At 40.1% G+C, this 20,686-nt stretch overlaps 1 pseudogene; it reads right to left on the reverse strand.

The window, feature by feature from the left end:
• Positions 1–10,649: 10,649 nt before the first annotated feature.
• On the reverse strand, positions 10,650–10,750 carry LOC143624353 (small nucleolar RNA R71; annotated as a pseudogene).
• Positions 10,751–20,686: the final 9,936 nt, after the last annotated feature.

Below are 20,686 nucleotides of genomic sequence, written 5' to 3' on the forward strand. Positions count from 1 at the left end.
AGATTGAAGCGGTGGGTTTTCGTTTAATACAAGGAAGGTATAATGTGTGTATGTATCCTGGTGGGACACCGACTAGTGTTTGTTTTTTAAAAATCTGGACCGTTGGATTGGTTCATGAGAGTTGTGTGTGTCGTTGGATGTGACGTGGCGGGTGATTGTTGTCCAGCACTCCCGCGCTTACGACGGTTATCTGTTGGACATGCTTTTTAGCATGCGTGGCATGCGCGTTAACTTGATCCGGGCCGTTGGTTTTGTGTTATTGTTTTTTATGCTGACGTGGACTGACACGTAGATTACCTAGTTGGCAATTCAAGTTTATTTTGTTTAATGCTTTCAAATTTTATCCATCAGTAAATTTAAATTTTAATAAATAATGATTTATTTTGTTTAAATGTATTGGTTTTTAAGTGTAAGAAACCACCTGGTTAGCGTTAGTCCTACAAGGGTTGCCAATGAAACCCGAGTCTGATTGAAAAACTCAAAATTTGATATAAATGGGATGAGTAATACCTGATCTATTAGGGTTTGGGAGGTGTTTGTGATTAGTTTTAAAATTTTTCTTGGGTTTGGGATTTGTAATATACCCGATTACCCGATAAAATTAACTCATTTACTTGATTATAAACCCGATATACCCGACATAACTTTTTTTATACTATATATATTTATATAAAGTAATATATATATATATATATATATATATGTATGTATGTATGTGTGTATGTATGTATGTAAGTATGTATTATTTGTCGAAACTTGTTTATGACAATTATTTGAGACATTTTTATTTTATGGTAATCATTATTTGTAACTGATTAGTTACATTTTGTTAAAAACTTATAGAAACCCGGCAAACTAGGGTTGGATATACCCGACGAGTATTTGTCAAAGCTCGATAGGAAACCCGAAACCAGACGGGTAATAATCTGATTAATCCCGACGGGTTTGGGACAGACTTTAATAATCGGGTATAAGTTTGGGAATACCTAAACCCGACTCAAACCCAGCCCATTGTCATCCCTAGTCCTTACTGTGTTGGATTACCGACCTAAATGATGGCTTGCAGGACATCAAAAAAAGTAGCAAAGTCCGCAAACAGGGGTTGGGCTGTTTTTAAATTATTACTATCAGTATATATGAATAATCCAACTAATTAAGATAGAGTTAGAGCATTCCCAGCCCGTCCCTTATCTTCATATCTATAGTTACGTTAAAAAAACTACATTTCTCTTTCTTGTTCAATTAAATAATATTTTTTTATACATTTATTATTACAATTTCTCTTTCGTCTACTCATAATCAATATTAACAAATATTAAAATATAAATAGAGGCAAACAAAAGTTTTTCCAAACAAAAATCACTGCATTTTCTCTCTCCATCCTATAATCTCTCCATCCTATAATTTGCATTTACAACCTCATTCTATAATTTACAAAATCTTCTCACTATGGTTTTAAAAGATGGACTTATAATTACATAAAAGGATCCCTAGTAGTTATAAAAGAACAAAATGGTCTTTTCAATATAACTTAATAGCTTTTATTAATGAAAGTTAGGTATTACGATTCAACAAGTTATTACAAAATAAAATCATACAAGCTAAACATTCTCAACGTTTTAAATATAATCCTGGATTAAAAGTATGATTATGCTCAAATCACATAAAACATTTGTATGTTAATTGTAGATATTCTGTAAGTCCCCCCGGGGCGTCGCGCGTCGCTGATCGATACGAGATCCGCACGAGGTCTAGGAGTGCGGAATCCTCCTAGACTCGTTAATGGTGTAGAAGACGAAGAACACGATTACACACAAACACATACACGAACAAACACACGAATGGGATAAACACATCTGCAGATCATTTATATAATAACCGAAACACATTACATACCAAACACGAAAACAAATGACGGCCGACCCGAGGTGAGCTCTACCTCGGGCCGTCCCACACGACTCTCCCTCTCGGTTTCTCTCTAGCTACTTGAACTGGACACACAATACTCTAATTTTCTGGATAACCAAACCTAAACAAGACACATATATATATAGACAAAACAACTTCGCGGGCTTGGGCTTGGGCCAGTAGGCGAAGTTGTTATAACTTCGCCTAAGGCGAAGTTGTTCTAACTTCGCCTATGGCAGAAGTTGTTACAACTTCGCCTATGGCGAAGTTGTTATAACTTCGCCTATGGCGAAGTTGTTCTAACTTCGTACTTCGTTTCTGCTGAACAGAATTGCATAGCGACGGTCACAAAATGCACCAACAGACTCCCCTTTGACCGTTGCTCTCAATTCTAACAAACACAAAAGATCATCTGTTACAAAACATGCACCAACAGACTCCCTCTTAACTGATGATCTTCTGTTTGCTCTTCAACCAGCCGTTCCTGAAACTGTCTTGTAGCTTCACAAATCTACCAATCACCCAGCGTCTTCCATATCCGATCTCCCCTTCAGTGTAAGCTTCTCCGACTATATAGATTGAGGTCTTTGAAATGCATGCATCCCCGTGCCTAATTAATCATCTCAACCAAACACGTGAGTCCTTCTGACTTCACAACACGTGAAGTTCAGCTCCCTCCACAACTTCACCAACACGTCGGCATACGATAAGGTTTAATCTTCAACTACTCAACATCAAGTGATCAATTTCATCACAAAACCACCTTGACAGAATCTAACACACATGACCATTAATTAATCCGAAGCATCTTCAATCACCAGGGATAACGATCAAGAACATAAACACTTTAATTCCCGATTAAATCCAACTTGTTCCAGAATTTTCACTTTAATAAATAAGCATCACGTTTCAGGATCCAATTCTCGAACGCCTTGAAAATAACATAAATAATATGCTCTGACCGCAATCCAGTAATGACGAAAACCTTCAGTTCAGTTTGACTTTCTTCAGTTGGTCAACCTCGAACAACAACAATTTCATTGCCCACAAACACCCAAATATGTGTCAATATCCAGTTTCAATCAATATCCCATTCACAACCTCAACTCCATATCCAGAGTTGACACGTATTTGTTCACACGTAAGACCAAGAGATAACAAGTTTCACTCGTTGACGGAACAACGTCTTCGGTCTCACAATAATCGCGTACACCTGGCCATACAGACGAAAACTCTTTTTTTTTTTTTAACTTCGCCTAAAGTCAACTTCGCCCCTCCTTAACTTCGCCTGTCCATAACTTCGCCTGTCCGTAACTTCGGTTAACCTTATATCTTCGCCTAAACCCTAAAATTTAAGCGACAACTTCGCCTAACCCCATAACTTCGCCTGCGGTGGCTGTTCGGCCAAAAACGCATCAGAAACGTGCCAGAAACACCAAAACGCAGATCTCGAACCATAGCATAAGAGCCTAAGGCTCTGATACCACTTGTAGGTCCCCCTGGGGCGTCGCCGATTGATACGAGATCCGCACGAGGTCTAGGAGTGCGGAATCCTCCTAGACTCGTTTATGGTGTAGAAGACGAAGAACACGATTACACAAACACATACACGAACAAACACACGAATGGGATAAACACATCTGCAGATCATTTATATAATAACCGAAACACATTACATACCAAACACGAAAACAAATGACGGCCGACCCGAGGTGAGCTCTACCTCGGGCCGTCCCACACGACTCTCCCTCTCGGTTTCTCTCTAGCTACTTGAACTGGACACACAATACTCTAATTTTCTGGATAACCAAACCTAAACAAGACACATATATATATAGACAAAACAACTTCGCGGGCTTGGGCTTGGGCCAGTAGGCGAAGTTGTTATAACTTCGCCTAAGGCGAAGTTGTTCTAACTTCGCCTATGGCAGAAGTTGCTACAACTTCGCCTATGGCGAAGTTGTTATAACTTCGCCTATGGCGAAGTTGTTCTAACTCCGTACTTCGTTTCTGCTGAACAGAATTGCATAGCGACGGTCACAAAATGCACCAACATATTCCCTTAATTGTATGTTAATGTAATGTCTTTTGAGTAGATATTAGAAAGGGCATCACAATATCCATAGAATATTCTGTACATTATATCAAATCGGGCAACTGGGCAAATATAATAGTGAAGTGAGATTTTGATGTCTTAAAAAACACCTACTCCACATTTTCCTCTTGCAACAAATGGGTCCATAAAAGGAGACAGAAGCGTACACATAATTTGACCTTGTTTCGTTCAACGGGCTCTTCTAAGCTTACCATAGTATAATACTATTCATATAAAAAAAACAAAATTATTATTATATTACTACTTAGAGCAATTTTGTATTTTAGTAGAAAACTAATGGATTAATTAATTTGCATAAGGAGAAGATCATGAAGAACATCAAACTAATCCCTAACGGGTTTAGCTTAATACCTCGACTGAGAGTGGTATGAATGTATCGTTATGAATTTTGATAGCTTTTACTTATAAAACAGAACACCGTGAGCTCATTACGAGAAGGTGGGAGGGGGGGGGGGTTCTTCTCGTAACTACCCTTCAGCGTGAGAATCAGTATGGTAAGTGCAAATCCTTTTGCCTTTAATCTTCTTTGGGTATTTATAGCCGAAGGGAAGGAGAAGGATTAGGCCAGTTGTCCCTCTTGAGCCTTCCAATTTTATAGCTGAGCGTGATAGTGATTCATGATTGGAGGGATATCCGTTGCTGGTAGGTACAACGTCGACCTTCTATGATTGGTGCATCGTGCTATCATGAGCATCATGGGGATCTCGACCTGTGATTGGCCTTTCTCTTCATTTCACGCGATGTCCTGACTTTAAGCGTAACATATCTTCCGCTTAACTTTTTGTGTTATTAATTGCAAGGTACGTTTACCGCGGAGGTTATATCTTTTATGCGAAGGGTACTCCACTCCACGGATGATTGGCTTTGCCTTCCGCTTAACTATGATTTGGTACCTTACCTCCATAGATCCTTTTGTGGAGATGCGTATCCAAACTAAAATCTCTTGTGTTCATGGGATAAATTGCTGGCTCTGAAGGCTCTTTGTGGTCCGTAAATGGAAGTCTAACAACAATACGCATCGCCCTCCCTCCTAACGGGTATCAGCTAGAGAGGTCTTGTACTCTTGTTTTTCCCCGATTCATTATCGTACTACACCTCACAAGAAGGTTATATCATAATCTTAGGAATAAGAATACATCTATTTAAAAAAAAATAGTAAAATAAGTAAAGGTTCACTCACAACTATAGCTATGAAATGTACTTTAATGGTTTTAAAATTTTCTAAGACGTAAAGGGGTTAATTGGCATTATGTGAATATATGGTGTATCCTTCTAGATTCTAGCATCTTAGTAGAAGTTATCTAACTATACTATTAAAATATGGCATATTTTTCGCATAACATTCAATTAGACCTTTCACATAAGAAGTCAAGTAGTTGTCATGTCATCTATTTTCTATTATATCATGATCCATGACCTATTTTCCTATTATAACCCTAAAAAAGTAGGGACATGAACCCACCTCAATGTAACCAGAACCTCTGCGGGAGGGTCCACACCCTCCACGGAGCAACATTAATTATCTATTAGTCCAACACCTAGAAAGGGCATGACGATGGTGAAGACCCCATCTTACACCACACGTCACCCCTTGCATTCTTGAAGGTTTGACCCTAAGATCATCCTAGATATGACACAATAAGAAAATATCTTGGCGAAAGCGACTTCCAGCCAATAAGAGGATGACAACGCATCATCAGTAGTACAACATGGTACAAATGTCACCATCAACCGGTTGCTTTATCCACCAACTTTCCATGGGCACATGCTGGCCCACTGATTGGCAGATCTCCTGACATAGCAGCTGGCCCACTTCCTTATCTTCTTCCCTTCGGCTATAAATACCATCCTAAAACTAACGGTAAAAGGAACTGGGTCCACGCTTAAGTATCCCACTATTACTAGGCTTACATATATTTTCAGTTACCCATACTGATTCTCACGTCAGAGGGTGGTTACAAGAAGACCCTCATTCTCATTCTCGTAACGAGCTCACGATGTTCTATTTTGCAGGTCTAGCAACTCAGATTGACCGGATCATACATTACCCTCACGGGAAACACTACTTTAACCTAAAGAGTAGTAACCTAGGCTGAAGGTTGAATTAGTGTTTCTTCACTAGCACCATCCGTGCTAGAACTTGTTTTTCTCAACCTTTTCAAACTTTCAGTTGAGATGAGTGGAAGACCACCAAGCCCCCTAGCGAATCAAACACTAGTTGGCTATCAGGGGGGCGTATACGGTGCAAGGCACCATCATGAAAAACGTAGAGGGAACTGGCAACACTGCCAACCCTCCGCCTCCATTCACTGCTACGGGCAGTACCAGACTCTACCCACGTCAGCAACCACCTCCCTCACTTTCACCAAGCGTCATGGGGTGGTGGGAAGCAGAGCATGAGAAGTTGATGACGAGGCTACAAGAGAGACTCACCCCTAGCGAAGTCCAACCTTGAACCTTGTTAGGTGGAGCTCTAAGCAGCAATGAAGATGATGACCAGGAGGAGCATGAGTCAGTTTCTCGAAGACACAGGGTGATGGAGTCCCACTTTGACCGCACCCAACAACGTTGCGGTCAAGGTGGAAGTCACGTCGATGGCCAACAGCTAACACAGCGCTCACGCCATACCGCCTCCTCGCTTAGGGATGGCCCTGATTATGCCGAAAGGAACTCCCAAAACCTAGGGAAAGGCTGGAACTCACGTTACACCCAAGAATAAGGTGATCAAGTATCACCCAGACGTAAATGTAGACTTCTCCGTATCATACATGTCAGTAGCCTCGTCAGGGAAGTCAAAGATCATCAAGACGATTGCTGAGGCAAAACTTCATGCAAATCCAAAAATCCCGACAACTATAGGAAAGTAAAATGGCCTTTCCGACCCGGATGACCACCTACAAACTTACATTACGGCATGCATGGCCTCTGGGTGGACCATGCCCTATGGTGTCACATGTTCACACTGACGGTAATCAGCGCCGCGCGCCTCCCATAGGGGCGAATCATTGACTAGGATGATCTTGCATACAAATTCACGCAATACTTCAGCCAGCAATGGAGGCACGCCAGCGATCCGGCGGATATTCTGAATGTCACCTGCTGAGACAATGATGGAATCGAAGACTTTATTACCTGCTTTAACAAAGAGGGACTTAACGTTGGCGGAGTCGGTGAAAACCACATGCGTGCAGCCTGCCGGAAAAATGTGTAATGTGCTGATCTCATCCACACTCTCACAGGCCGTGATGGCATGTTCTAAAGCTGGGGCGCCATCATAACTGTCGCGAAGCGCTATGCGCGCATTGAACGGGGCCTTGGGAGAGACCTTCTGCAAAGTGATGCGCGGAATGATCTCAACCTGGGAACAAAGGATTAGAGGAAGACTGGATCTTTCTGGTTGAGAATAAACTTGGATTCATCCTCCTCTAACTCCCGTCCGCTCATCGGGCAATAGGCTAAGCTTCCGACACGTCATCAAAAAGAAAGATGGACAGAGCTTACCAAAAGTCCTTCAGAGGTCATGCTCTCTGAAGGCATCAAGTTCAAGAAGTTGCAGCCGCTGAAGCTGCGGACAAACGTGGATGTGACCAAGTACTACAAGCACCATGAGGCCCACGGTCATACCATCGATGAGTGCGCCAATCTCAAGGACTCCATAAAAGGATATGTACATAATGGAAAACTTGAACACTTGGTCAAGACCATTCTCGAGGCGGTCGGAAAAACGCATGATATGAGGGCGGTATACCAAACAAGAAAATCAAGAATCTCCACGTCAATATGATCCAAAGCATTTTCCACGGGAGGAAGCGACCAGAGATTGGACACACGGCATGGAAGGAAGAAAAAGTCATCTTCCGCGTAAAAGGCGGAACTAACAGAAAGGCCGCACTCATTATCACCGTGGTCATCGGCGCACACTGCTGAACCTCCCGCTTCTTTGTCGACGTTGGATCCACATCTGATATCATGTACATGTAGTGCTTCGATCTACTGGACGACGAAGACAAAATCTGGATCAAATCGATAATTATTGTAAGGCCCTGGTCCCTGTGCCCTAGATATGGTGTTGGATTTACTCATAAACATAGTTTTAAATATCATGATTAATTAAGACATTTCATGGAATACTAAAACTTCAAACATTATTTTACAAAACGCCAATTCTTGTATGAGATATTCAAATTGTCTTAATGACGGGTGGATTTAGAGTCACCCTTAAGTGTAGTAATTTTAGTTAAATCACGTGCGTTTATGTTTAATTTCAAAGATTTGGATTACTACACTATGCCGTGTGATTGCAGTTATAAGGGGATAAAGGACGAAAAAACAAGATCATAGGCGAAAACGGTGAAGAAAACGGAGCTGGAACGAGAAAATTATGAAGAAAACAAGAAATGGGAACAAGCTCCACCGTGGCCCAAGGTGCACACCGTGGACCACGGTTCAACTGAGACAAAAACTCCAAAACCCACCGTACCGTGGGGGAGAATGGTGATTGTGGCCTTGACCGTGACCCACGGTCTAGACCGTGGACCACGCTCCGATCGTAACTGCTTGCCTTCTTTGGCTTTAATTGGCCGTTTTGGCTCTCTTTTTCATTATCTTTTCAATCATAAACAATTGGGGGAGGATTTTGGGGTGTAGACAATCATTGTTGGTGTTGGCAAACATTGTTTTGATGCTTTCAATTCGTTTGATGATGACATTAGATGCTATGATCGTCAACAAAGCCATGAGTGGCTAATTCCTTGGTGTTTCTCTTGGGTGTAAGGTTAATTACAATGAACTTATTGTTAATTGTTCTTGACATTGAATTGATTGTCTAATTTTTCTTGTTAGTATAATCATGATGTTTATGTGATTGTTTGTAAATCGTCCATATCTTTTAAACCTAATTTCAATCTATGTGTTATGGGTGTCGTTGACAATTGTGATTTAGTGGAAGGAATTAGGGCTAAAATTATTGATTGATTACCAAGTAACAACCTCGCGTTCTAGGAATCCGAGTACTTAGTTCTTGATTAATCACAAACAATTATATTTACACAAAACCGAGATATTATGGTTTATCCATTGAACTTTAACAAGAGTGTTGCGTAATAACCCGAACTCCAAGAGGAATACTTGCTTAATCGATTGTTTAATTTGCTAGTTTATTTTAGTTCATAAAACACAATCAAAATCAACTTGAAGATTACTTTTTGTCATTTACTATTATATTAGTTTAATTGCTAAGCTACTTAATTAACACATATTTCACAAACTCTCCGTGTTCGACACCCAATTACTGCTATCTATTTAGTTGTATTTGGTTTATCTTTGAGTGAGTCTTCGACCTCACGTCAAATTTTTGCGCCGTTGCCGGGAGTAGTGCGCAACATGTGTTATTTTTTGTAGTTTTTGTTTAATTGTTATTGTCAGTTTTACACTGGTTGTGCTAGTGTGCAGGTACTTACAAGTATATGCATACACGACGCTCTCGGTCTTCATCACCGTTAGCGTTTGATCCTGAAATCGAGAGAACTTTTCGTCAGAATTGGATTCTTCAAAGGGAGAACAAGATTATTGGGTCTCCAAGCACACAAAATAGAACAACTGACACCACAATCATGGCTTTGGAACAAACTTTACCGCCAATGCCGCCACCCATCAATCCACAAAACTCACAATGCACTGAACCCATTACCACTACAAGTTCCACAAGTATAACTACCTCAACAGTGTTTAGCATTCAATCACCAGTTAACCTTCCACCCTTGACCAATTTTATGCCTACTCAAGGACAATCATCAAATTCACCACAACAATCATCTTTCCAATCTCAACACCACTTTATAATCAACCATATACAAAACCTCAAGACCCACCCATAACTCATATTTCACCAGGTCTTAGATCGGGCCCGCATTCGTTTGGTGGGCCACGTTTTGGCGATAACAATGAAGGGTATGAAGAGTTTAAAGAGGGGTATTCAAGTGGAGTTGATGGGAATCATTTGAGGGTGCAAGGGCAGTTTAGGTATGTGCCCGAACAACAACCGCAACAAGTGCAACAATGGGGTGGACCACATGTCAATCAAATACAACAACCACAACCATTGCAACAAGTTCCACAACAACCGCAATATCAACAACCTCAACAACTAAATCCCCAACCACAATTTCAACAATATGCACAACAAAGACCCTTTTACTGGAAAATGGGCCAACCGAGAGTGCCAATGGGGATACCAAGACGGCATGCAAGAGAAATGGTTAGGGGAATTGAAGCTCACTTTCGACTGGTCATCACTAATAACCCATCTCCGATGGTTATTCCTCAAAATCAAAATGGAAGAACGTTTGAGGTTAGAACCAATGCACTCCAAAGTTTACCAAAGTATAAGGGTCTAGCAACGGAAGAACCTTATTTTCATTTGGAGGCATATGATTCTATTTGTAACACGATCGGGGGTCAAGGTTTCTCACCAGATGAGGTTAAATTGGTTTTATTCCAATTTTCGTCAGAAGATAAGGCAAAGAGATGGTTCTACACTTTGCCTTCCGCATCAATTTACACTTGGGCCGAGACGCAACAAAGGTTTTTAGAAGAGTTTTACACAGCCCAAAAGACTAATGATGCGAGACGAAGTTTGAGAAGCTTCCAACAGCAATCGGGTGAGATGTTTCATGAAGCATTTGAGAGATTTAATATGATGATCAAGAATTGTCCTCACCATTGTATAGCTCTATAGGAGTTGTTAAATGCGTTTCAAGAAGGGTTGAATGCGGAAGATGAGAGAGATTTGATGTCAATAACAAATGGTACATTTGATACCAATTATGAACATGATGATTGGGCATTCTTGGAGCAAATGCCGGTCACATAAAAGAGAAAGGCTCAAACTGCAAGAAGAGCAAGACCGGCAATTGGAAGACCGCAAGTTCATGCTGTAGAAGATGTGGGGGTACAAACTACTAATCAAAGAATTGATGTTTGTATAAATTGCAACAAGTTGGGTCATGGGGCTGATGTATGTACGGTAGGGCAAGCACAACTTGAGAAGGTGAATGCACTTCAAGGTCAAGGAGGTGGTAATCGAAATTTCAACATGAACTCAAATACCTACCACCCCGAGTTGAGGAATTATCCAAATTTTAGATTTGGAAATCAATCAACTCAACTCAATCATAATTTCCAAAGGACTTCTCAAACCCACTTTATTCCTTGTCAACAATAATTCAATGAAGGAAGTCAAGGTCAACTTCAAGGAACAAGTGGCGGTCAAAGCAGGTCTTCGGGTCAAGGTTCATCAATTGGGAATGAAGTGATGGACATGTTAAAGTTGATGCAACAAGACATGCAGAAAAGGAATCTACTTGATGAAGCCCGAATGCAAAAGGATGAAGTTCGTGACAAGGCCATCCAATCATTGATCACACAAATGGGTCAACTTGCAACCGAGGTGGCAGAATTGAAGAAAAACAAAGGTTAGTTGCCAAGTGACACCAAGGTAAACCCTTCTCATAACTCATCTCGTAATGTTCCTATTAATCATGTTAGTGTGTTGAGAGGTGGTAAAGAGTATAAAGCCAAATTGTCACCGGGGTTAGTTGAAGGTGAAGTGGAGGATATCACGGGTAAAGAAAGTGATGATGATGATGATGAAATTGAAACCAACAAATCCACTAAACATGTCACTTTTGAGAAACCGTTACAAACTTTGGGTCAAGCCCCAAATTTAAATGATAAAAACAAGGAAGTGGAATCAAATGTAGTTCCCTTTCCTTCGAATTTGCTTGACCCAGGAAAGAAAAACGTAATTTTAAAACGGGGCCCTCAAAAGGAGTAAATGTGGGAAGTGTTTAAACAAGTTAAAGTGAATTTACCTTTACTTAAAGCAATAAAAAAAGTACCCGCATATGCAAAATTTTTGAAAGAGTTATGCACTCAAAAGAGGCAACAAAAAGTGCCTAAATGGGTGGATTTAACCAAGCGGGTAAGTGCGGTTTTGAAAGGAGATCTCCCTCCTAAGCTTCAAGATCCGAGAAAACCCTTAATTAACATTCAAGTGGGTGATTTTCAAATGTCTAGGGCGTTAATGGATCTTGGGGTCGGAGTGAGCATTCTCCCGGGAGGTTTATATGACCAATACGACTTTGGTCCTTTGAAACGTGTGGAGACCACGGTTGTATTAGCCGATTTATCTCATAAACTTCCATGTGGAATCGTACGGGATGTAATTGTGAAGGTAGAGGATTTTTATTATCCTGTGGATTTTTTGGTTTTGGATTATTCATCAGGTGACTCAAGTCAACAACAAAATGTTATATTGGGTCGACCATTTTTGAACACTGCTCATGCAATCATTGATTCTATGGTACTATTGACATGGCTTTTGGCAACCAAAAAATGCGTTTAAATGTTTTTACTAACGTTGTTAATTCTTTGAGTGGTGAAGAATGTTTTTTGACAGATGTGGTGGATCATTGTAACATTCATGAATTTGATGAGGATTGTGTAAAGGCTTGTATTTGTGATGACTCTGAACAGGTACACGTTTGTGCTTAGCGGATGGAGGAACAAAAATAGGATGCTTTAGCTCTACAAGAGGGAAGATCACCATGGACACATCAATGGGAGAGTTTTCCAAAGGAAATCAATTCGGATACCAAACCATCTTTGGAGTGTCCACAGAAGGTGGAATTGAAGAAGCTTCCAAGCCATTTTAAGTATGAGTTCTTAGGGGAGAATGAAACCCTCCCAGCTATCATTGCTTCAAATTTGAAGGAAGAGTAAGAGCGGGCGTTAGTGAAGGTGTTGGAAGCACATGAAGCGGCCATTGGATGGACGCTTGCAGATTTAAAAGGTATTAGTCCTTTTATTGTTATGCATAAAATAATTACAGATAAGGAGGCTAAACCAACAAGAGAGACTCAAAGGAGATTGAACCCGAACTTGCGGAAAGTGGTGAAAAAGGAGGTAATCAAGTGGTTGGATGCGGGGATCATTTATCCCATTTCAGACAGCTCATGGGTGAGCCCGACACAGGTAGTGCCCAAGAAATCCGACCAGTCGGGTGGCGAATGTGTATCGATTATAGGAAATTAAATACTGCCACCTCAAAAGACCATTTTCCATTACCATTCATTGATCAAATAATTGAAAAACTTTCGGGTAAAAAATATTATTGTTTTTTGGATGGGTATTCGGGGTATAATCAAATTGCAATCCATCCCGATGACCAACACAAAACCACTTTTACTTGTCCGTATGGCACTTTTGCTTTTAGACGGATGCCATTCGGATTGTGTAATGCCCCGACCAGTTTTCAAAGATGCATGATGAGCATATTTTTAGACATGGTCGGGGATTCACTTGAGGTTTTTATGGATGACTTTTCTATTTTTGGTTCAACTTTCGAGTCTTGTCTCAATGATTTAGAAAAAGTTTTAAAACGATATGTTGAGACAAACGTGGTGTTAAGTTGGGAGAAAAGTCATTTCATGGTACAAGAAGGTATTGTGTTAGGTCATGTGGTTTCAAGTAGGGGGATGGAAGTTGATCAAGCAAAGATTAGAGTAATTTCATCTTTGCCACCCCCGAAAAATGTCAAGGGGGTTGAGATCGTTTTTGGGACATGCCGGATTCTATAGGAGATTCATTAAAGGTTTTAGTGCAATTTCAAAACGTTTATGTAATCTTTTATTGAAGGATGCCCCCTTTGAGTTTACTAATGAATGTTTGCAAGCATTTGACAGTTTGAAGGAGAAGTTAGTGCAAGCACCAATTCTACAATCACCGGATTGGTCAAAGTCGTTCGAGATTTTGTGTGATGCTAGTGATAGCATGGTTGGAGCGGTTTTGGGTCAAAGAGTGGATAAGAAACCGGTGGTGATTTATTATGTGAGCAAAACTTTATCCGAGGCACAATTGAACTACACCACCACCGAAAAGGAGTTGCTTGTGGTGGTGTATGCCTTAGATAAGTTTCGTTCGTATATTTTGGGAAGTAAAGTTGTGGCGTACTCGGAACATAGTGCGGTGCGGTATTTGATGGAAAAGAAAGATGCAAAGCCGCGTTTGATTCGATAGATGTTATTGTTACAAGAATTTGATCTTGAAATCCGTGGCGGATCATTTGTCTCGGATTACACTTGATGGTATTGATGATCCGATAGAGATAAACGAAAAATTTCCGGATGAACATTAGCTTGTTGTTTCAACCGCACCGTGGCATGCTCACTATGTCAATTATTTGGCCATGGGGGCGATTCTGGAATTTTGGTCAAAGAAAAGGAGGCAACAATTCATGGCCCAATTCAAGCAATATATTTGGGATGAACCGGACCTTTTCAAAGTTGGAGTAGATCAAGTTCTTAAAAGATGTGTACCTGAAAATGAAGTACAAGAGATTTTGAAACACGCCCATTCATTGGCATGTGGGGGCCATTTTAGTGGTTCTAAAACAGGGTATAAGGTACTTATGTGTGGGTTCTATTGGCCAACGATTTTTAAGGAGGCAAATGAATATGCTAGGCATTGTTTAAATTGCCAAAAAAATGGGGGGGTATATAAAAAAGGAATGAAATGCCTTTACAATCCATTTTAGTTGTTGACATTTTTGATGTGTGGGGCATAGATTTCATGGGTCTGCTTCCAAACTCATGCGGGTATCTTTACATTCTTGTTGCGGTTGATTATGTGTCAAGTGGGTCGAAGCGGTTGCAACAAGAACTAATGATCATTCCGTGGTGTGCAAGTTTGTTCAATCCAACATCTTCTCAAGATTTGGGATTCCTAGAGTTATCATAAGTGATGGTGGATCGCATTTTAAGAACTTTGCATTTGGCAAACTGTTGAAGCATTATGGTGTGAATCAACGAATTGCAACGCCTTACCATCCTCAAACAAGCGGCCAAGTTGAAGTTTCCAACCGACAAATTAAAGAAATTTTAATGAAGACGATTCGGGTTGATAGAAAGGATTGGTCGATTAAGTTGGATGATGCATTGTGAGCTTATCGCACGACCTACAAGACACCAATTGGTACCACTCCTTATCGGTTGGTGTATGGGAAGGGTTGTCATTTGCCAATGGAAGTAGTCACCGGGCGTTATGGGCAATTAAAAATGTCAATATGGATTACAATGAAGCCAGTGAGTTGAGGAAGTTAAAGTTGAACGAGTTGGAGGAAATCCGGGATGAGTCATATGAATGTGCTTCGAATTAGAAAGAGAAATTAAAGAGGGTGCATGATGCTAAGATACGGAAACGAACATTTGAGGTTGCGCAAAAAGTGTGGCTTTACAATTCAATACTCAAATTGTTTCCCGGGAAGCTTAAAAGCAAATGGATGGGCCCTTATGTCATTACAAGAGTAGGGAAGTTCGGTGATGTTGAGATTGAAGACGCTCAAGGTCAAGGTAAACAAGTTGTGAATGGACATCGTCTCAAACCGTACTTAGAAGGGAAAGATGTGAACATGATTGACAATGACAAGGTCAGTTTCCTCCTAAGCTCACCTGATGGTTCCGTCGCATAAAGGTCCAGGTTTGTTGTATAGTGTAATATAATTTTTGTTCAAATTTGTTTTTTTTTAAATTACCTTTCTCGTCAGGTGTGTTCGATTCAAGTGTGGGGAAATTAGTATGGATTTCTTTACCGTGTTGAGGACAACTCGGATTTTTCATGGGGGGTAGGGTAATTTTTAATTTTTAGTTTTGTTTTGTAAATACTTTGCTTGGATTCCTTTCAAAAAAAAAAGGTACACCGTGGACCACGGTGTTGACCGTGGCCCACGGTCAACTCAATGTGGGCTACGGTGTTGTTTTTGACCACGGTACGGTCCGGCTTGGCTTGTGTCGTTGACTATGGTCAACCGTGGACCACGGTGTGGCACCCACGGCTGCAGTCCGACGGGTTTTAAGTGAGTAAACGAATTTTAATTTTTTTTACAACACATCTCAGCCACTTATTCCACCAATTATCTTCTCCATCTTCATAAACTCTTTCTCAAACCTTAATTCACCATCATCTCTTTCACATATTCACCAAAAATCCAAGATTGCTAACCCTAACTTGAGTGGATTTCTGTGAGAATTAACAATACATACCCTAGTTCCTTTCATTCTTAAGTTGTAAATTGTAAGGAAATTAGGTTTCGAAAATTTCAAGGAATTTGGGGTTTCTTATTTGTTGTGAAAGAGTACAAATTAATCACCATAAACATCAACCAAGGTATGTTCTTTGCCAATTCTTTGAATGCATGGTGACAATTGTTAAGGTAGAAGTGATTTGAGCATACCCACTTGCTTGTAGTTGTAATGGTTATACATTATAGTTGTGGATACTAGATAAATGCTTGAAAGTTATGATTTTACCTTGAAAATTTGAAAAATTAAGCGTGTTCTTTGTGGAGTTGAGATATTGGTGAATTAAATAATGAATTGATTTTCCACAACCATGGTAACAAGCAAGTGTGGGGAGGAACATGTTAAATTGACTTGGTTTGTTTTTGGTGGTTTTTGTGTAGAGATGGGAAGAAACGCGAACAAAGGAAAGGGAAGGCTAGTTCCTCTAGTGGTCGGGCTGCTCAAGCTAAGAGACAACGTACGCAAGAAGAACAGGAACAAGTGCAGGTTTAAAATCAGTAACCCGATTGGAAAGGTGGGGTATTATCGAGTTATGTTGCGGAATGGCAACCTGAGTTGTTTAGAGATAAGATGAGCAGTTTGAGAGAAAGGATGGAAGGGTTTACGTGTGAGAAGGAAGTAACTGACTCGGGTCTTGAATCATTTGGCATGTTTAAAAGATTTGAAGCATTAGGGTGGGAAGTTGCCCTTCAGTGTTATGATGGAGAGAGCACTACGTTATATGATAGGGAGATGGAGGAGTGGGTATATACCTTGAGGTGCCCACCATTTAAGAAGGGATCGGATATGAAGTTAATTGGTACTATGGGAAGAATTCAAGTGGTGATGTCTTTTGAGACACTCAATAAAATTGCTCGGTTCGACAGCAAGCCATCCAACTCATATGTCTATCCATCAGTCAATGATTTGTTTGACCATCCCGACAGACATCCACAATGGTTAAATATGTTATCGTCTGTGTTGAAAGGAGGTAGAGGTACAGGTTCAAATTTTTGAAGGAAGGAGTTGAAGATTGAAGCTCAGTTGTTGAAGACAATATGTTTATCCAACGTGTTGCCCCGTCGGAGTGACATTTCATTGGTAAGAAACAGTGATATTCCTATTTTGGCTGCATTGATGTGTGGCAAGCCAATAATTTCCTTCCGCTACTTAGCCATGCTTAACATATGGATAAGTAGAGAAAGAAACAAGAGGAAGTTAATACCTCACTGCCAATTGATCACGGCGATATTGAAGTTTCATGGCGCCATACCAGCAGGCGCAGTTGGGATGAAGAAAACATTTACGTAACACAAGTTGGATGTGTTGGGCCCAGGCTGGAACTATACTAAGGATGAGAGGTACCATCAGTTAAAGAATGAGAACGTGAGATGGAGAGTGTTGAGGGAAGATTTTGAACCAGAGGCAGGTGAGGCGTTGGAGGAGGAGATTGAGGAACCAAGTGATACAGAGGATATGGATACTACTGGTGGTAGTGGGTCCCAACATGGGGGTTGGGATTATTCATCGGGATATGCATCGTACGACCATAATTAGGCCCACATGGGTTCAATTAATGATGTGGTGGAAAGACATCGGCCTTCCACTTTTGGTAATTGGTCGGAGGAGTCACGGGCTTTGTTTAACCACCAAACTTTTATGAGTGCATACCATGAATGAGCTGAAAAGGAGAGGCATGATAGGTTAGAGATGTGGAACCCTGCCCAAGCCTATGGTCGAGAATACGAGATGAACATGCGTTATTTGGATGACAGAAATATAATAATGTATGATCAATGGCATGCAGGTGAGCCGGTTGTTCCAGATCCACCAAGTGTGGATTACACATCTCTTCCACCATATGACGGTTTAGTGCGCTATCCCAAACCACCATTGCATCATTCCATGTGGGTGGACCCAATACAGTCAATGGCGCCACCACCACCATCATCTGGAGAAGGTAGTAGCGGAGGAAGTGGAGCGTTCAATTTTGGTGAATTTTTGGACTTCATGACCTCCATCTTCGGGCCGCCACAACCGCCCTACTATTGAGGGGGACTTCGTCATGTCAGGTGCATGTGTTCTGTATATTAGTTGTATATTTGTTTATTTTGTGTTTCAGTTTTAGTATTTTGGTGGAAGGGAGGAGGATGAAACATTTGACTTAGTGTTTTGGGTCATGAAAAGAGGTGGTGTGTTTGTTTTTACTTCCTAAAAACCATACATTGGGGACAATGTATCCCAAGTGTGGGGATGGGAAATTTTTCATTAAAAAATAAAAAAAAATTCATTAAAAATCTAAAAATTTAAAATTTTAAAAAAAGGACAATTGAAAGAAAAACACCGGAAAGTGGTAAGATAGCAGGGGTAAAGTTTTGGTCCCTTTTCATGGTCATAATTCCCTCAAAGTCAAGTTTGCTTAGTTGTTTTTAAAAATAAGGTTGAGAAGTACTTTAGTCAAGGTTAGCATGCTTTCGGTATAATAACCCGCATAACATATCCATATCATTGAATATTGGGAAATGGAAAGCGGTGATCGATTGGTTATTCTCTGTTAGAACTTGTGCTATTAATGCATTTCGAGACCTTAGCTTGACATAAGTGCAAAAGTGATAGAGGCAATTAGGTTTAAGCCTCGTCTAGATGAGTGCGAGTGTGGGTTTTGGGGGTTGGGCCTCATACATTACACATATGGGCGTGGGCAATGAGAGGGGCGGGGGGTTGGTTCTTTTATTAAACCTATTTGGACTTATTCTTCCTATATAATTAACCCCGATGTATGTTGTGAGACGATCCGGCTTGGTAGGTTGTCTTTGTAATTGTATGTGTTTGGATATCAATCAATAGAGAGTAGAGAATTTCATATTTATGTGCAAGTTTAAGTTTATTTGAAATAAAAAATAAAAAAAAAAGAAAAAAAAGAAGAAAAAGATTGGGATTCAATATCCAAAGTGATGAGTATCGAGTTAGTGATACAAGTTGGCAGTGTATATATAGTAGTTTATTAGTTTATTTTAATGCTTATTTAGTTTTGATGTAACAAGCCGGATCGGATCACGTGAGTCACTTTCAATATTCCCATTCCATACCTTTACACCTGGCCCCACTACAACCCGTTTTAAGACCTCTTGATTTGTATTTGTGTTAAAGCATGAATTGGTGGAGATTTGATAGTAGTACAAGCGTATGCGAGGAGAATTGAGTATTATTGAAAAATATGGAATGATCACCGATAAGAAGGTTAGTGAGTGACTGTGTGTTATGTGTGAATAAAAACCGAAAGCATGTTAAGATTAACTAAAATTCTGTGTTTTAAATATAATACTATGTGATACTAATGCGAACCTCTAATAATGAGGGAATAGGGTATGATTGGAGACCTTGACAGAGTCGGGCCAGTGGTTTGTTTGGTGGTTGTGTTTTGAAAGCAATTGTGGTTTCAAGTGTTGCTTGAGGGCAAGCAACGTTTAAGTGTGGGAATGTGACGAGTGGATTGTAGAGCCACCCTTAAGTATAGTAATTTTAGTTAAATCACGTGCGTTTATGTTTAATTTCAAGGATTTGGATTACTACACTATGTCGTGTGATTGTAGGTATAAGGAGCTAAAGGACGAAACAACAAGATCATAGGAGAAAACGGTGAAGAAAACGGAGCTGGAACAAGAAAATTATGAAGAAAACAAGAAATGGGAACAAGCTCCACCGTGGACCACGGTTCAACTGAGACAAAATCTCCAGAACCCACCGTACCGTGGGGGAGAATGGTGACTGTGGCCTGGACCGTGGCCCACGATCTGGACCGTGGACCACGCTCCGATCGTAACTGCTGGCCGTCTTTGGCTTTAATTGGCCGTTTTGGCTATCTTTTTCATTATCTTTTCAATCATAAAAAATTGGGGGAGGATTTTGTGGTGTAGACAATCATTGTTGGTGTTGGCAAACATTATTTTGATGCTTTCGATTCGTTTGATGATGACATTAGATGCTATGATCGTCAACAAAGCCATGAGTGGCTAATTCCTTGGTGTTTCTCTTGGGTGTAAGGTTAATTACAATGCACTTATTGTTAATTGTTCTTGACATTGGATTGATTGTCTAATTGTTCTTGTTAGTATAATCATGATGTTTATGTGATTGTTTGTAAATCGTCCATATCGTTTAAACCTAATTTCAATCTATGCGTTCTTGGTGTCGTTGACAATTGAGATTTAGTGGAAGGAATTTGGGTTAAAATTATTGATTGATTACCAAGTAACAACCTCGCGTTCTAGGTATCTGTGTACTTAGTTCTTGATTAATCACAAACAATTATATTTACACAAAACCGAGATATTATGGTTTATCCATTGAACTTTAACAAGAGTGTTGTGTAATAACCCGAACTCCAAGAGAAATACTTGCTTAATCGATTGTTTACAACTTATTTGCTAGTTTATTTTAGTTCATAAAACCCAATCAAAATCAACTTGAAGATTACTTTTTGCCATTTACTTTTATATTAGTTTAATTGCTAAGCTACTTGATTAACACATATTCCACAAACTCT

Source organism: Bidens hawaiensis, unplaced genomic scaffold (assembly GCF_021521415.1).
Source record: "Bidens hawaiensis isolate Kalapana, Puna unplaced genomic scaffold, B.hawaiensis_p1.1 tig00003760_1, whole genome shotgun sequence".
NCBI lineage: Eukaryota > Viridiplantae > Streptophyta > Magnoliopsida > Asterales > Asteraceae > Bidens > Bidens hawaiensis.